Source organism: Triturus cristatus, chromosome 2_1 (genome assembly GCF_964204655.1).
Source record: "Triturus cristatus chromosome 2_1, aTriCri1.1, whole genome shotgun sequence".
NCBI lineage: Eukaryota > Metazoa > Chordata > Amphibia > Caudata > Salamandridae > Triturus > Triturus cristatus.
Window position 1 is genome coordinate 1,113,923,134 of NC_140581.1, and position 19,874 is coordinate 1,113,943,007.

The window sequence follows — 19,874 nt, forward strand, 5'->3', positions numbered from 1 at the left end:
ATTTGTATTTGCACACAGTTGTTTTCTTATAAATGGTAATTGTTTGTTAAGAGATGAATGGTTTTATATTTAGATATCATATTATAGTAAAAGTTACAGGTTATTTTGGTTTTAAAAGGAAAAAGAAAAAAGATCATGTAGTATTCTTAGCACTCCTGAAATGTGTGTCCCTTTGCAATAAACTTATGTATTTAACAAGGTTCCATATTAGAGCATTAGGTGTAAAGATTCTCTAGAATGTTGGGAGTTGAGTCAGTTAGAGCTTTTATACACCAAAAGGAGAAGGGAGCAATAAAAAAAGGGTTTGTGTCTTGTGCCTGGTGGTGGCATGTGTCTTGTGTATTAATACTGCCCTCACTCACACAATTGTTTGACATGATTCATCAGAGAGCTGCTACAAAACACCCTGGCGCAGCCAATGCCTGGGGTGGAGCAGTAGGGATGGGGAAGACAATACAACACAAAAGAGAAACAATATTTTCAAAGGTGACTGGGGACACCATAAGTGAAAAGTGCAGTGTGATGTAGGTTAAAACTAGCTCAGAGGTATCGCTGTCTAAACTTTATTCCCGGACCCTCCGGCCAGCGTTAAAAACATGAGGGATGGTGGTGACTGGGAGATGTAATGTGCTCCTTAGACCACTCCTTACTGCCAGGTGGTAAACATGTTTCAGCCGTGGGTATGTGCCTCTCGATTGGGGTCACGCCGGCCTTCTTCAGGACTCTGCCGGTCCCAGTGTAATGTGCAACTCTCTCACCTCTGTTCGAGATGAGAGGGTGTCAAAAGCCCTAATCCTGTTTCCGAGAACTTCCTCAAAAGTGGTAGTGGAATTTACTAACAGGAACAAGGGAATAGAAGACATGACAAGAGAAAGGAAATTAGAAGAAATGATCTTACTCATGTTTCTAAATCCGTATGTATTAATATACATCTCCACTAAAGCGTGGCCTCTTTTATCACTCTTCCCACCACAGACTTGGGTACTGCACCTTAAGAAAACTCCCATCAATCAGAGTGCAATTCACAATATATGATTCATCATTCATGCTTGATGCCTACTAGGTAAGCGTAAAAACCAGCGTCGCGCACAGCATACCAAGTACTCGTACACTCCACCAACTGCCATGCTAAGGGTGCGGTTTGCCTCACTGAGTTACACCATAATTTATATTAGAACTGGTAGTAGGCAAGGAGAAAACCCTTATAGTCACACTCTATTGGGGAGAGAGATGGCACAAGGAAAAAAGGCATATACATGGTTGATGATCGTCAGGTATAATCATATCATCACAAAATGTCAAAACAGTATCAGGGGTGTTGCCTCCTTAAGATCGTGCACACCCCTTCTACATTAAAGAAGTAGCTCATTATTCAGCCCCAACTCAATGTAGTTGTAAGGGTCTACTGTATATGATATCTGCGGTCACATTATCAAGGCTCTGGCGTGATTGAATATGGAGCCATGGAAATATGACTGAGTAGCGTCGGTGTCATTAAATGGAAGCGGATGATTGCCAGGAGCTCTAGATGTAACGCGTAAAGCTTACAGGGCCTTATGTGTGCCACCCTGCGTCGTCTACTGACAGTAGTAATTGGCATATTGCAGAAAAGACAGGCGCTCTAGTTTAGTCTAGCGCTCTAGTGTAGTCGAGCGGGACGGTGGCGAGAATGCATTTGTGTCCGTACAGGAGAACAAAAACACTATTATTATGTTTAGTGCCTCTTGAAATAAGGCTCGCGGTGATTGACAAAATGCCCCCAGCGTGTCCGTCCAGGAGGACAAATGCTCTAAGTTATGCACTATGTTAGCGCTCTTTATAATAGGGCTCCATATTTAATCACCCCAGAGCCTTGATAATGTGACCGCAGATATCACATATAGTAGACCCCTACGACTACATTGAGTTGGGGCTGAACAATGAGATACTTCTTTACCGTAAAAGGGGTGTGCACGATCTTAATGAGGCGACTTCCCTGATACTGTTTTGACATTCTGTGATCACATGATTAGACCTGACGATCATTAACAATGTATTTGCCTTTTTTCCTTGTGACTTCTTTCTCCCCCCATAGAGTGTGACTATAGGGGTTCTCTCCTTGCCTACCGCCAGTTCTAATATGAATTAGGGTGTAACTCGATGAGGTAAACCGCACCCTTACTATGGCAGTTGGTGGAGTGTACGAGTACTTGGTATGGTGCGAGCAACGCAGTTTTTTACGCCTACCCAGTAGGTATCAAGCATGAATGATTAATCATATATTGTGAATTGCACTCTGATTGATGTGAGTTTTCTTAGGGTAATCCTGTTTCCGAGAACTTCCTCAAAGTGTGTGCCAACCTGCTTCGTCTACTGACAGTAGTAATCGGCATATTGCAGAGAAGGCAGGCACTCTAGTTTAGTCTAGTGCTCTCGTGTAGTCTAGTGGGAGGGGGGGCGAGAATGCATTTGTGTCCGTACAGGAGAACAAAAACACATTTACTCTGTTTAGCGCCTCTTGAAATAAGGCCCGCAGTGATTGCCCAAATGCCCCCAGCGTGTCCGTCCAGGAGGACAAAAACACTTTCACTATGGTAGCGCTTTTTACAATAATGCCATTGGTGATTGCCAAAATGCCCCCAACATGCCCCCCTCTCTCCTTGCTTACTACTCCAGGGTGGTCCTCCTCCAGTAGAATGCTCGCCTGCTCCCGCCGTGTAGGTCTCCGGCTGTGCAGTGCGGCAATGGTGTTTTTATTGGAATTCTGCAACCGGGTCGGTTCCAGTCATGTGACGTGCGTGATGATGTCATACTCCGGCGCCCAGGAGAGCCAGGATCCGCCCCAGCCCCGTGTCATCTGATCCCAGCATCTTGTTGTTCAGGTGACCAGCCAACTATAGGGAGACGAAGGTTCCCCATGCACTTTACGTCAGTCTGTGCCTACATACTGGGAAAGGAAGTTTATATTTACCCGCAGTGCACATACAACGGGGTTGTTTCCATAATATTAAAGAAATGTATTAAAAAAGACGATTTTATATTAAAAGAGGGACAGGGAAGAGAGGCACGTATGGCTTTCATATTCATCCTCTTGTCCTGATGTCTGCATTTTAACAAGGTATAAATTGTCACAGAATGCACATAAAAAAGGGGGGAGGGCAATCTTCTTTTATTACAAGAAAATGTCTAAATAATGTTGCTTAAAAACTCACCCAATGTCTCCTATATATGAGTATGAAGGGAGATAGGTATGTGTGTTCAAAACATGCAGGGAAAGAGGCGCGTGTGTTGTGGATGTTCGCACGCACCAGTAAACGACTCACCGAAGTATTTTATTCTAATAATAGGAAGGAGCAATAAGTACCACTGGAAGTGCTGATGCAGAGGAAAGGTATCTACTGGTTTGATCCGACAGTACCAGTTATGAGAATTGATAAAGCTGATATAGAGACCTCTATATGATATTACTTCATTCATAATGTTCATGGGAGGGCACCTATCTGTTAAGGGAGTGCCACAGGATGTCATCGTTCAGGCCAACAAGATGGCTTTTAAGACAATACACCCATTTTTGCTCTCTCAGGAGGAGGGCCCTCCTCCTGTCCCCGTTGGAGGGGTTTACAATGGGTCTTTCAATAACTGCCCAAATCAGGTCATCCACGGTGTGGCGTTTATCCAGGTAGTGAGCAGTACGTTTAGTGTTGGACTTCGAACACCTTATAGTGCTGCGGTGCTCCATTATGCACATCTTAACTTTACGACTTGTCATGCCCACATACTGCAAGTGGCAGGGACATGTGATGAGGTAGATAACCCAGTCAGAATTGCAATTGCCCAGAGACCTCTGTTCCCACGGATAGGTTAGTCCAACATCTATGGATTTTGTATTGTTGGTTAAGTGACATACGTTGCACGATCTGCATCGTGAGTGACACTGCAGGATAGGTAGGTGACCTGATCCTGTTAATCCCCTTAGTTTTGGTCAATGGGCCTGGTATGTACTAGCAGATCTTTCAAATTAGTTCTCCTCTTAAAGGAGAACAGGGGCTTAGAAACATTCATGCCATTAGAGTTTAATATACTCCAATGTTTCAGTATCACCTGTTTGCTTTGATGGGAGGCCGTGTTGAACGTTGTGACGCATACTGGTGTGTCTGTCTCTGGTCTATTGTTTTTTTCCAGAGGTTGTCCCTGTTGGCAGTAATGGCTCTTTTCCCGGCTCTTGAAATAGTACATTCCGGGTACCCTCTCTGAGTGAGCTTGATAGAGATGAGAGTGGCTTACTCTCTAAAAGTAGACTTCTCCGTACAATTCCTTCTCAAACAGAAGAATTGGCCTACTGACAGATTTTCCCTGAGGAATTTTTGGTGAAAGCTATCAAAAGGTAACAGGGCGTTCTTGTCAGTGGGCTTATGATAGACTCTAGTCTGGACTTTGCCTTCTTTAGGTTCGATCAATAAGTCAAGGAAAGGCAACCTTGTCTTGGTCACAGTAGATGTAAAGTGAAGCAGGGGGTTCCTGTGATTCAGCCAGTCCAGGAATTGTGTGATTGATTGTTCATCATCCTTCCATATCAGCAGGATGTCGTCAATATAACGATGCCACAGCCTTATGTTTTCTCTCCAGGGGCAATGTGGGTTGTAGATTTCCATCCTTTCGAAAGCGCACACGTACAGACCCGCCAGGCTCGGTGCAAAGGTACTGCTCATCGAGGTCCCGTGGGTCTGTAGGTAAAGGGTACCCTCGAACTCAAAGTAATTTATAGTTAAAGCTATCTCAGCCAGGTTCACGATGAAGGCTCGCGGTGTTTGATACGCCCATTCTTTTTCAAAAAGGATGTCCTCCAGAACTCTTAGGGTCTCCCTCTGTGGGATGTAGGTGTATAGCGCCTCGATATCAAGGTCTATTAGGAATTCGCTGTTGGAATCGAAATCCAGCTCCATGATGTGGTTGAGGATGTCTAAGGTGTCCCGTAAGTAGGCTGGTAGTCTCTGAACCAATGGTTTCAAACAAAAATCACAAAATTGAGACAGTGGTTCGAGAATTTATCTGATTCCCAACACTATGGGTCTGCCTAGCGGGGTCTGGTATGTTTATGAATTTTAGGCAATATGTAAAAATATGGAGTTATAGGTTGGTTCCTGATGAGATAGTCTGCCTCATGTTTGGAGATCCAATCGTTAGCCAATCCCTCCTCCACAAGAGTAGCGATATCCTTGGCTATTTCCATTGTGGTGTCTCTTCCTAGCACTTGGTAGTTCCTTTCATCCGAAAGGAGGCGTAGACATTCATTGTTGTAAGTGGTTTTGTCCATGACGACTATTGCTCCCCCTTTGTCCACCGGCTTTATGATAATAGAGCGGTTCTCCTTCAATTCCTTCAGTGCCGGTTTCTCAATATTGCTCATGTTGGCGAATGAGTGTAAGTCATGTCTCTGTTGGTTCTCTAGGTCATGAATCACCGCTTGTCCAAAGCTACACACCTCCTGGGGTAGCGTGGCTAACTGGGGTGTAAATGTTGATTTTGGGCATAAAGGCGTGTTCCCCGTGGTTGTGTTTGTATCTTCGGCACCATCAAAAAAATACTTTCAATCATACACTCCTGAAGAAAGTCGCCAGTTCCTGTCGTAGTAAAAAATTATCCAAATGATTCGTAGGGACAAAACCCCAGCCTTTATTAAGGAGGTTCTACTGCCGGCGGGTTAGGGTCAATGAGGAAAGGTTAACCACTAAAGATGTTCCCTGCTCGTACCCGGTTGCATGCTCTGGGCCATGCTCCTGGTCACCCATTGGTTCAATTCCTGATCCTGGTCGTCCCAAGTGACTCTCGGTTGGCCCTTCTGCTTTTCTCTGCCCCTGCCCCTGCCTAAAAAAGGAACCTAGGGTTGTTGGAACTGTGGTGGCTGAAAATGAGGGTTCTGGTACCCCGGCTGTTGGGGTAATCCCATTGCTGGTCAATTGTAGCCCTGGTTAGGGTAGCCGTGGAAAGGGGCGGGAAAGAAGGGTCTCAGTCCCCTTTGATAACCCCAGCCCCTACCTCTCCTACATTGTGGAAAGTCTTAGTTGCTACTTTCGCTGCTGCTACTGGTGGTGTCCTGGCATTTCCTACCCTGCTGATTAACTTTCTTCATGTCTGCAAATTTCTGTTGGACATATTCGTCATTAGTATAGGGGTAGACCTTCTCTTTGGAGAATTTTTTTTGGTCCTTCTGCAATTTCGATATCTTAGAGTGCATCAAGTAGTCTCTGTACTCTCCCAATTCAATATTGACCTCATCCAGTTTGTGATTGAATGTAGTCAATATGAACTCTGTTTTCAATCCCTCCTCACTTGCCAGAATCTGTATCACCAGGGTATGGGCTATCTTTTTGGATGTGCTAATAATTAAGACCAGCCAGTCCTTAGTGCAATTCCACACGATGAGTGCCCATTACCGCCTGAACGCAGCATCCTCATAGAAGATAAGGGGTTCATTGGACATGAGGAGACCCCTTGGTGCCACGTTCCCCCTCAAGTATTCTGTCAGGATTGCCACGTGGAGTATGGTCTTGACGTGTTCTCTTGAGTTCCAAGAGAGTGTCCCAGCCCTCCCCTTGTGTGATAGCTTGATTTAATGCTGCATTACCCATTAAGGAAGGGCCCGCTAGGATCTCTACTACCATATCCTCTCCAAAGGAAAGTCCCTGATCTTATGCCATTATAAAAAAGGGGTGTTTTCCCTAGTTATAGATTGTACATAAAGGTAGGTGCTGCGTGCTGGTAGACTGCTCTAGTCAATAAAACGATGTGTTCCGTATTCCCCTGCGGCTGCGCCACCACTCAAATCACTAGTACACACAAAAGAGAGGGGAGAGGGTAATGGACTCACCTACTCCGAACCCCCAGTCAATACTTTAATACACCAAAAGAAGTAGGGAGCAATACATGTCTTTTTTTTTTTTAAAAAGGGGTCTGTGTCTTGTGTCTTGTGATGGCATGTATTGTGTGTTTAAATACTGCCCTCACTCACACAATTGTGTGACATGCTTCATCATAGGGCTGCTACAAAACACCCCAGCACAGCCAACGCCTTGTTCCTGTTAATAAATTCCACTACCACTTTTGAGGAAGTCCCTTGGAAACAGGATTGGGGCTTTAGACACCTTCTCATCCCGAACAGAGGTGAGAGAGTTGAACATTACACTGGGACCGGCAGAGTCCTGAAGAAGGCCGGCGTGACCCCAATCAAGGGGCACATACCCACAAAAACATGTCGACCACCTGGCAGTAAGGAGCGGTGTAAGGAGCACATTACATCTCCCAATCACCACCATCCTTCAAGTTGTTAAAACTGGCCGGAGCGTCCGGGAATAAAGTTAAGACATAGCGACACCTCTGAACTAGTTTTACCTACACCACACTGCACTTTTCACTTCCAGTGTTCCCAGTAACCTTTGAAAATATTGTTTCTCTTTTGTGTTGTATTGTCTTTCCCATCCCTAATGCTCCACCCCAGGTGTTGGCTGCGCCGGGGTGTTTTGTAGCAGCCCTTTGATGAAGCATGTCACACAATTGTGTGAGTGAGGGCAGTATTAAGACACATGACACATACCATCACAAGACACGGACCTCTTTTTTTATTGCTTCCTACTCCTTTTGGTGTATAAAAGTATTGACTGGGGGTTCGGAGTAAGTGAGTCCGTTACCCTCTCCCCTCTCTCTTGTGTTCACTAGTTAGAGCTTTCCCTGTGAGAAGCTTCTGGTGACTCAACATCATGTGAACATGATGAAATAAACTACGATGTCCTGGGGGACTGGGAAGCTGGGCTATTGAGTATGTGATAGAAATGTTGATTCTGATCCATTTCCTGATCAGGATGTTCTCTTTTCATGACCTGTAATCCTAACGGCCACAAATCACAAATCATTTACCAGAGTTCCTGGATGGAATAGACTACTCCTAATGTATAGCTGTCAGAAACTGAGTCACTGGTTGGGGGTAAAACCCTAATCAGGCAACAACCACAATCCTTGCAAGGGTGAAGTCACAAGCATACCCCCAAAATAACCTGTGCTAAACCCCCTGGTAGCTTGGCTTAGAGAAGTTGAGCTTAACTTAGAGGCAACTTGTAGAGTAGTTATGCAGCAGTTCAAACAGCAATAAGGTGAAAACACAGCACAAGAAAAATACCACAACAGTGTATAACAACAGAGTAAAATGTAATAAATAAAGCAAGACTAAAATGACAAATATCCAATCAGTAGAACCGGAAATATGCAGTTTTAAATGTTTAGGTGAAAACAGCATATAGAAGCCAAAAGCACAACTCGCATTTGTGCGAGATTGGGAGAAAGTCACAAGTTCAGGCTAACTGTGATGGAGCACGAGTCGGATACAGAGACCTGGTTAGTCCTGCTGAAAAGGTTACCTTCTCAGTCCAGTGGCAAGAATTCCGTTCAGGGTGGATGGGCCCAAGAGGAGCAGGGTGAGCATCACAGGTGCTGTTGAAGTAGGATGAAGGGCCGACTGAGCGTAGTGGACAGTCACTGCTAAAACGTGAAGATTCTATCAATGTCACAGATGGTCACGGCTGGGGCTTCATGTTGGAAGTCAACATGGGGGTTCAGTTGATTCAGCAGAACTTATTGGCGGTTTGCACGGGCGGCGTGGTCTTAGCATGAATGGGCATGCTCCATTCGCAAATAGCTCAACAACTTCAGGGCTACTCAACTGAGCCACACCAAGGGTCCAGAATCTGAGGGGTACCACTTGGGGTTCAGGAACTCACTCCAGCAGAGGCAAGAAGGGTTCAGGCTGGTCCAGTTACAAGTCCAGGCAGCAGGTCAGCTGGGCAGTTGCAGGGGTCCACTGGAGGTTTTTTATGTCCCTGTAGCTCAGAACAGAAGGCCAGTTGACTGGCCCTTTGAGTCATGTCATCCTCGGTTGAAGGGTGCCCGTCCAATCTTCCTTCTCAGCAAGCAGGTCCGCAGAAAGCAAAGCAGTAGAGTAGTAGGGCAGCAGAGTAGCAAGCCTAATGGCAGCAAATAAGCACAGCGGTCCTTTTCCTGTACTATCCACAGGGCCAGAGGTGTACTGAAGAGTTGATGTCTGAAGTCTAATATTTATACCTGGTACCTTCTTTGAAGTAAGAGAAACTTCTGGAGTATTCCCTGTGAAGTGCTCAGGTTTCCTGCATCCCCTGCTCTGGCTCAATACAAACTACAGAGGGTATGCAATCCTTTGTGTGGTGGCAGGACACAACCTATTCAAGTGTAAGAGGGACTGTGCCTAACTCCACACTCACATCCTGATAGTGATGGCCCATCCAGGAGCACCTAAGCTCTCTATTGTGTGTGGCTGTCTAAGAGGACTACACAAATATCAACTGCCAACTCCACCCAGTCTTATGACCCAGAGACAGGCTGCAAGAAGTAAATGGCAAGGGCAGGAAAACAACAACTCTCTAAAAGAAACATTTTCAAAATTTAAGTCAAAATCTGACTTCATCTTATGAGTGATTTAATTGCAATTCCTTAGACACGAAACTGTCCAATTGCTCCTAATTGGAAGTTACAGCTTAATAATTGTAATAAGGTAACTCCAATGTTATCCAATGGGAGAGGTAAGCCTTGCAGTAGTGAAAAATGAATTTAGGAGTTTTTCACTACCAGGGCATGTAAAACTTAAAAGTACATGTCCAACTTTTTAAATACACTGCATCTTGCCCTCTAGGCTATTTAAGCCTACCCTAGGGGTGCGTTACATGTATTAAAAGGAAGGTTTGTGACTGGCAAAAGGTTTATTTTGTCAGGTCGAATTAGCAGTTTAAAAAGTGCACATGCATGCTACAGTGGCAGACCTGAGACATTTAAAATAATACTTCAGTGGGTTGTACAACCAGTGCTGTAAGACCCCTAGTAGGATTTAATTTACAGTCCATGGGTACGTGCATTACCACTTTATTAGGGCCTTACATCTTAACTAAAGATGCTAATTGGGTGTAAGCGAACCACAAACCACAAACTCTCAAAAGCAGCATGCCCTCTTTAATAGGTGTAAGGCAAGATTTTATTTTTTGTTTAGTTAATTTTCCTAATGTACTTCAATTTATTCACAGAAATTCATTTAGAAAGTTCAGTTTCGTGCAGAGAATCAAATTATTTGTCCCCTGTGTATTTGAAACATGAGCATGTTTTGGGAAATCACAAATTCAATTTTAAAATCAACACATAATAATAGCATGGATGTTTCCATAATTCACATTTTCCGCTATTCAAAGTTCACACCCACTACTTTTCAAAACGAAATTTTCAAACCTGTATGGACTTATCACTCTCACTTCATATGAGTCCACAATCAGGATGTATATTTGTCCCCACTTCCCATAGGTAGAAGAATGTCGATATGATGTGAGTCAGCATCCATTTGCTCACATATACAAACGCTGGTATGGTCTGAAAGGTCTTACCTTGCTTGTCTCTACAGCATGTAGCATTCCTTCATCTAACAAACAGCTGTTATCTAAGAATGTTTGGCACTGTTACTTCCACCTTCAGTGTACAGATTCAAAAATATTGAATGTGTTAACCTCAATAAGGACTCTACTATTATCCTCATTGTAATTACTTGATAGTATTTCTTTTATCTACATTATTAAAAAATGGGCAGATTTGACTTATTACTTCCTCTAGAACTTAACACCATTCTATACTATTATCATTACATAGTTTATTCAGTCCTAAATATCACTACAATGATGGAGTTTATGACAATTTCACGTAAAAGAAATATCATTAATATTTTTTTGTTTGCTACGTATTGCTTATGTATGGCATCCTCATTAATCATGTATGTCTTATACAGTTTTCCTCATGAAACTTTAAATAAAGCAGCATAAATCCTGATAGTCATTCCTTCCTCTTGGCTCAAGCGTATCCTTACGTTCCATCCAGAAGTTTCCTGTGCGTAATTTCTGCTTCTGGCTCCCATCTCCAAGGTCTCTCTATAAGACTTCATATTTTGAAACTTCAGTTGGCTATTTTTGTGAACATCACTAAATAATTTATATGGGTCACTTTGTCTTCAATGACCTCTACCTCACTCTCCGCATTGACTACCTCCCGCCCCTCACTCACTGGTTGAACCCATCCGTGAGTCATGGGGTTCCCTACGACTACCTCAGCGGGGCGTCAGATGTTCCCTTTATATTCTACCGCGATAACTGTCATATGGTCCCTGTACAGTCTACGGCAATATCTTACTTACGAGTGACATGTTTTTATTTGTTTTTTTAAAGATATATACTAAATTGCTTAATGTATCCTATGAGTGATTCTTGTTGTAAACCGCTCCGATACCTTCGGGTCTGGTTAGCGCTATATAAAACTCATAATAATAATATGGGCATTTCGAACTTGGGACTGCACATATATCTACTCCTGTGTTGGAATCATGTGTTTCCAGGTAGATAAGAGCAAGGCAAGGCCGGTCTTTCTTTGGAGTCCACGTGAAAACTTCCCTGCGTATAAAACTATATTTCCTCTCGAAGAAAAAAAGGTCACATGTTGTAATGCACATCTAAAAATACTTGTTTGAATTGTTGTTCCTGCCAATCAGCAGGAAAAAGGTTATGACATTAGGCTTACTTGTAAAAATCTTAGATTTTCTAGATTTCGAGGTATATGGCTGAGGAATCTTGTGAACTCCCAAAAAATGGGAAAATCACAAGTTAAAACCATAGATTTATGATTTTGAAAATGTTTTTGAACTTTTCTTTTGTTGAATATGTATGTTGCATAGCAAGAATAAAACAGATCTATAATGTACCTAAGTTACAATTTGTAATGTAAAGATTTACTTATACACTGTCAATATGTGATATTTGCTACTTTATAGTGTTTAAACTACACAAGGGAAACAGTGGACAGTATCTGTGTGCTGTTAGATGTGAAGGGATTGGTTGATGGTGTAACATTATCTCATTCCCTCTCAGTACAACAAACAATGCACAAAACAAAATATTTTTTAAATATTTTCATATGCAAAGCATCTGGGAGTTGAACTTCTTCCCTGCTTTGATTCTTAGCCATTCTTAAAAATAAAAGGGGAAACCCAGTAACCCAGGGACCTGGCCTGGATACAATTTTTTATAAAGTGGTCCGGATGGGGGAAGGTGTAGCCCTTGACTTCCAAAGCAGAGTATTAGGATCAGGGTACAAACACCTCTGACACAATTAGCTCAAAGTTATATATTCATAATATTCATTTTATTCTTTGAGATATGAAATGCAATTAATTAGACTTAATATTGTGAGGTGCTCCTTGAGAGTAATGGTGCAGTGAAAGTAACTATTGGTGCAAAAAGTGCATATGTGCAGTAAAGAAACATATACATATGTGGCTTATAGTTGTAGTAGGATATTTCGAGAAGGCACCCGTGGACCGAGTGTTGCTATCCACTATCAATATATTAAAACACAGACACAGTAGGTATTTTGTCGATGTTTCGACCCCCTAAGTATGCATAATTCAAAACGGTGTCATCATCAGGACGAAAAAATGCATAGGAGAAATCAATTGATAGGTGCAACTGGTCCCACACTCAAGGGTGTATTAATCCTCAAAGAAACTTGAATCTTCCATGTGAGCTCTTCAAAGACGAGACTTGTACTTTTAAAGGTGCATGTGTCACCAAGGAATATAACAAATGTGTTTAAAAATCGCATGTCTGCAGTTATTTGATTAACAGCATCTTTTGACAAAGACCATTTCTCCCGAATGGATCTTACCAGGCATGTCTTGCACACCTGCTGATAGTTCCCCTTGATAACTGTGGGGTGGCTGATATTTTTCTACTGCTAATGCCAATCAGATAGAGGGGCACATATAGAAGGAAATGACGGCGCATGGAGCTGCAGCAAATATTGCAGCGCCATGTTCTGCTATTTCCAAAACACAGGAATGTGCCGTATTTAACAACAATACGGTGCACTCCTGTATTTTCCCTAGCGCTGGTGTTCTATGTGTGCTACCTTCTGCAGCACATATAGAAGTAGAAATCATCATTATTTAAGGATAGTTTATGTGCAGGTAGGGACACCTTCTTGCACATAAATAGTAATTAATGGTGTTTTGCTCTTTCTATGTGTGCTGCAGAATGCAAGGAGAAATAAAGATATTTTGCCTCGTTGCGCCAATCTCACACCTGCTTTTCAGTGTCGTTCGTTTTTGGCACTGCCTCAGATTTACACCTCCTTGTGAATATAAGGGCAGCGTCAAAAAGCACTGCAACACCCATGGCAACTCCCATTGCACACCCCTTTCACGCAGATACCTGCATGAAAGTGTACCATATTTACAAAGCCACGTTAAGCCACAAAAAGTGTACAAATAATGAAGCAGAGAATTGCGAAAAAAGTGGCGTTCCAGTGGCTCAATCCCCTTGCAAATTTGCCCCAGAGGTTGTCCATCATTCAACTTGGGAATCGAAAGACAATGGATTGAGACATTAGGTGCTATCTCATCACAAGGAAAGCTGGAGACCACATTGCAGGAGTCTATCATGGTTAAAAGCACCAAAGAATGCAATATCCTCATTTCCATGAGGCAGGTTGTTGAAGAGCAAACATTTAACCCAACCACCTAGATTTCTATTTTCTCACTGTCTGTTATCATCATTCAAATGTGGAAACGTTTGCCTAGTTCTTAAAAGTAACAAATACATGGTTTCAATTGTGTTTTAGTGCTTTTTTTGTAAAAAGAATAGAACTTCAACCATGCCTTGCCACATTGTAATTCTAAATTGTACACAAAGAATAGGGTGACATTTTTTCACTGGTCCATATTGTTTTCAGTCTGATCCCGGATCGTAATATTAGCAAAAGGAATGAAGATTTTTTATTCCTTTTTTCTTTTTTTCTTTTATATGTTTTATTTATTAGCATTTTCTAAAGTATTACAATTACAGGATGGCAGTTTTACGCTTAGTTTCCATAACATACAATTGTATACTTTAAACATAACAATTACAAACCCCCCTATGACAGACTAGCAACACGTTTGATAGGAACAACATCATACCTTCCCACATACTTTAAATCATGCCTAACATGTCAACGGCACCTTACATATATCTGACCACTAATCCATTTTTATTTATTACAGCTACACCTTTAGCCTTTTGTTTCTGCAGTAGGGGGGTTAACACAAATAGCTGCTACATCGGGTGATAATGCATCTATATGGTCAGGCTGTTGTGTACTTAACCAATCTAGTACAGGGCCCCAGATATCTCTGGGTCTGGACGTTGTGGGCATAAGTTTCCAAATAAGGAGAGCTGAGTTTGGCAATATGTGAAAGGGAATGAAGATTAACTGTGCCCCAGAGGCATGCTGAAGGGAAGCTTCATTGTATCTCGCATTCACAGCTTAACCCCTCCATAGCTCTCTGCCATAACCAGATTTTACGATTTTATTGATTTTCAAATCTGTATAGATTAGAAGAAGCTTGAGATAATTAATATCTACAAACAGCCAATGGAGGAAGTTACTCTCACCAGAATTATCATTCTTTGGCGCATTATTAATGCCCAATGAATAGGAATTTATATACAAGAAAATTATGTGCTCAGCTATGAAGACAATAACTTTAGATTCCAAGATTAATAAAGTTGCTTGAATCAAACAGCAGAAGTAATTTCCCCCCCCAAAAAGAATTTTATTGGGTCGATGTCTACACATGATCCAAATATACCTTTAAACTATGTCAGATACCGTTCATCGTTGCACAGGAAAGAGGAGCTTCAGTGTCATTAATCTGAGATGATCACCATTGCATTGCAGAATATGTGCCATTCACTTGGAACGCCAAGAGCGAGCAGATCTAAAATGGAAATATTCATCAATTTCTAGACTTCCGTGTCATAACCGAACTTATACAGACTGAAGAGATATACTTGGATGGGTACTAAAGTAGAAATTAGGACCTGGAACATTGGAGGTATTTCAAATGAAATAGGAACTAAGAACTGCGTAGATGAAATTAAAACATCCCAATTGATTTGTTTACAGAAAACCTGGCACACAGGGGACTTTTATTTACATGGGTATAAGACCCACCTCCCCATTAACAGTGAAAACGAGTGTCCTTAATTTACCATTCTACCAGATATTGCATCTCCAGACCACTGAGAAACTAATTTCATTTTGATTAATTTTATAATACTGTTTTTGACAACACAAGGAATAAGGTTGTTGATGATCTGGGCAGATAATTGGTATCCTTTGAGAGCAGTGTTTCAGACAGCTGCATTTATATATGGGTTGGGGATTTTAATATAGAAACCTTCAATAAACCCACTAGTAAGATATGTGGGCACACAAACATTCATGGGGTAATCTAACTCATTTCCCACACAATCCATAAGGTGAGGCGCTTAATGAGCTGATCTTCAAATAGAATTTGGAGCTCATGAAACATATACCGGATAGTGAGGGAAAAATTGATATCCTCTTTTCAGGGGAACCGCTCTGGTTCTACTATTGACCATACCCTGATCTCTGTAGAAGGGCTTGAATGGGTGGATTATTTTAAAATTGCACCAAGTTTTTCAGTTATCATTATCCTTTACTGATATCGCTTCATATTAAAACACAGTGGTCCACAACTGGCGGAAGATATTGAAACACATGGTACAAATGGCTGAAGCCTCAGGTGGACATATGTCAATGGAGATTCTGTAACTGAAAAGGTGTTAAAGGACTATCCCGATGATTTTTCTATCTGTACTAAACAAAATTCTTTGCCCTACAAAACTATAGAAGCATGTACCAAAATATTAACAGTCATTGCGGGTAACATGAGACCTACCTGATCACCGAGAAAGAGGGGAGTTTCCTGTGCCAATCTCAACCAGTAACCCCATACTTTTACACCATCCCAAAAGTGCACAAGCCCACAAGACCCCCACCGGGGAGACTCATAGTATCAGGCATTGGGTCATTACTGGAGCCACTCTCACAATGTTTTGACTTTTTCTTCAAGCCTATAGTCCAATCGAGACCAGCGTACCTCAAGGATACTGCAGAGGTACTGCTCCTATTGAATGATCTGCAATTTAACCCTGCCAAAGAGTTCCTGGTGGGTCTGGACGTGAAGTCCCTGTATACTAATATACCGCAGAGGTAGACCCTGTGAGGGGTTGAGGAAATCTTGTATACTGTTGAGTGGGAGTTCAGCACCCCAAGACCCTTTATTCTACACCTGGCTGCAATTGCACTGATGAAGACCTTTTTCGAGTACCAGGGGACCCACTACCTCCAAACACATGGGACTTCCATGGGGAGTGTCTTTTCCCCCAGCTTAGCAGGACTATACATGTCAGCTTTTGAGGACCAATACATCTATGCCCCAGGAGGAACTTGGAACAGTAACATCAAGGTCTGACAACGCTTTATTGACGATGTCCTCCTGATCTGGGAGGGGGACAGGCAGTCGCTGGATGAGTTCCTGATTTGGCATAATAGCCGTAATCCTTTACTCCTGTTTACTTCCACCATTACCAAGAAGGACCTCCCCTTCCTGGATCTCACTATTTTTCCTGCTGAGGGGGGATTGCAGACGACAATGTTCCATAAACCGACTGACAGGAACAGTCTGCTTTCATTCGAAAGCTTTCACCCCAAATCCCTCATGGAAAATCTCCCGGTAGGGCAGTTCTTACGCCTCCGCCGTAACAGTTCTAATGTCTATATCACCCTACATATGTTTGTTTTTTGTGCCAATCTCTACAAACCATGAACTTTCATCTTAGGCTCGAATAAAAGTTTAAAATGTAGGCAAGAAGTGTTGTGGTTAAACCTCGGAAAAAAACCGATTTAGATTTATGATAGAACTGATACACTGCACCTTTATTTCGTAAAAGGTATTAACATGGTTTGGGATGTGATTTTTTAATAGAAAGATTTGACATAAAAACAATACTGCACGTATATTTAACTAACAAATAGAATATTTAACTTTAATTAAAAAATGTCAGCCAGTCCTAAAAATGAATGTTTATTTTCTTGATAGCATTCCATTCTTGGCAGGATTAGAAACTGCAACACCACCTCAGAAACAAAGCTTCCAATGCCATGATCTTCCTGGGTCATTTCACAAAATAACTAAGCCGAGCATGAAAAGAACTGCCCAGCCTTAAGCAGTGAATTCATTATCAAGTGACCTACAGAGAAGGATGCATTTCAACAAAGCACTTCTGCATGTTCTGTTCAATGGCTTCTTTTCCAGCCCCTTAGCTCACCATGGAGAGTTTTTAGTACAACAGAGCACACACCATGCGGCGAAGCACCTATTGGGAAACAATCTCGTTTATTGTGTACGGGCTTTCTGAAAGATTCCTACCGCCACAAAGGGGCTCATGGCGCGGTTTAAGAATTGCTCAGTGCTGCAGAAGCGCCATCTTTCAGAGCTTTCTGACAGAGTTTTAGTGGGGTCGGCATTCCCGCAGGCCTTCGCTGCACAGTCCTGAATGGTTGTCTGGCTCAAAAAAAAGAGGCACTTGGAAACCAGTGTGTTTGTTCTGCAGCCCATCTGTTTAGAATGCCTGGAGACAGCTTGGGGGAGAGACGCACAATCTGTGCTAATTGTTGGAGGGTGCCTATTAAGGAAGAGGAGGAGAATGAACTGGTGGTAAAGAAGGTCTAGCAGCACAAAAGAAAATAAAACATTCTTGCGGCCAACATGACAGGTGAAGCAGCTCTGAACCATTCGCATTGCTGTGCTAAGGGTTTAACAAGTTGAGGTTCTCAAAGTTCTACTCCCTGAACCTCAATGCTGTTTTACAATGAAACATACTTAATTGGAATGATTTTCACAGGTGTTTACCTAATCTGTAAATCATACTTACATGTTCATAGTTTATGGCTAATGCAGTCCCTTCTTTTATCAGGAATGTTGGGGCATATTAGCAAGAACCTCGTTAAAACTATCGCCAGGACAAGCATATAAAAAAGGTAAAAAAGTTAAAACACATCATTTCATTCACTGGATTAAGTAAAAAATGTAATGCTTCTTTGGTCCAAGAAATTCTGGGGCAGATTTACAAGCCCCTTGCGCCACTTTCCCGCCACTTTTAACATGGGAAAAGTGACGCAAAAGTGGCGCACGGGGCTTGTAAATCTGCCCCTCTATGTGTCAAGAACAAAGTGGTTCAACTAGCGACATCGATTAATATGCAGTGAGGGGCAGACATAAAGAACATGCTCAAAAGTTTGTATAGAGTTTCAACAAAAGATAAACAGTCTGTGCTCTGGAGCCATCCGCTCCATTCTCCTGTAATGGTATTTAATGGTAAGATATTCATATGGAAAAGTAAAAAGAACTGACGGATGCCTTGCTACCATTTCCACTTTAAGTAGGGTTGAGGATGCGCCCCATTATTCCCTCCATCTTCCTTTTTCCTGCATGACCGCATATCTTGTTCCATTGAGGTAATCCTAACACTATGTTTTAAAAAATGAAATGCGGAGCAAGACATTGTCATACGCTCGACCCTACTCAGACTAAAGTGCTGAAGTGCTTGATTAAAATTCTTATAGAGGGTGTTAGCCTTCCAGCCTCGTCCTAATGCTTCTGAGCAGAGTAGGCTTCTAAAGGAGTGCTCTTTACGGAGAAAAGCCTGTGGCTACATCTAAGGATGGCAGCCAGCCCGAGTGGTCTATGTATTTTTGATACATGTACCTTTATGGAAAGCTGAACTGTCAAAATTGTAGCTGTACAATGATGCATAGCACCTAGCAATATGACAAAGGCTAGAATCAATGAAATATGTCTAAAAACAAAAACAATAAATTGCAGCATCCTTATAAAATGTTTTAAAACAAATGTGGCACATGGCACAATGACTATTCCACCTAGTGAATTATATGAATAATACATACATTAAATTACTTAAGTGACAGACTGAAATGTATCCCAATTACTCTGAAATTAGTATGGCCCTCACTGAAAATAATCTAACATAATTTTCTTTAAAAATGAATACGAGGGGGGAGGAGCCAAGATGGCGACCGGGACGGCAGCGTAGATTCCCGGCTCCGTGAACCTCCGCATCCCGCACGGATATCCTGCACGAGATCCTCAGTCTGCGCTATGAGATCGTGTTTGTGAATGAGAGTGGCAACCGATCGTGTGACTCCGAGGTTTCTGGCTGCCGTACCGCCGGAGAAATTTGCAGTTGAACTTTGCGGCCCGTGCAGCCCCGGAGCCGGGACCTCGAGTGGACGCCTTGGCCGGGTGGCAGTTTAACAACAGCGGCCTGTGGTGACTGGGTGGAGTCGGTCCACCGGAGCGGTGCTGCCCTCGGCCTGCATTTTGACGTGGGCGCTCCCACTGCTAAGCGTAGCGGACCGAGGACATGCCCGGGGGTGCAGCTCTCAGATTCTTCGGTGCTTGCCCCTGCCTTTGACGGTGAGCTGCCCGGACGCCGCCCCTAGCTCGCCCTGATCCTTGCGGGCTGCTCCCGGCTTTTCGCGGGAGCTGGTCCGTGGCGGGGACGACTGTTGCCCGTGACCACGCAACGGCTGAATTTGTGCCTGCCCCCGGACCCCTGTCTTCAGCGACGTGGACCTCGAGGCGCTTGTCCCTGGGTCCCGGCCCCAATACGAGTCGGGCCTTCCCGGCGGCCATCTTGTTGCTATGCAGCCTACCATCCTGTCCACTGGGTCGCAGCAGGATTGGGAGTGTGTGACTTTTGGGAGTGTGGCGGAGCGATCGCAGAGAGCTGTGCTGGGGTACGGCGACCTCCTAGAGGCCCTTGGTGCCCTTCATTTCTCCTTGGCTCGTGGCGCCGGGGTCTTGGGGAGTAAGCTCGATGGTGTGGCATCAGCGTTGGGACAGTTGCGGCATGCTGGTCCAC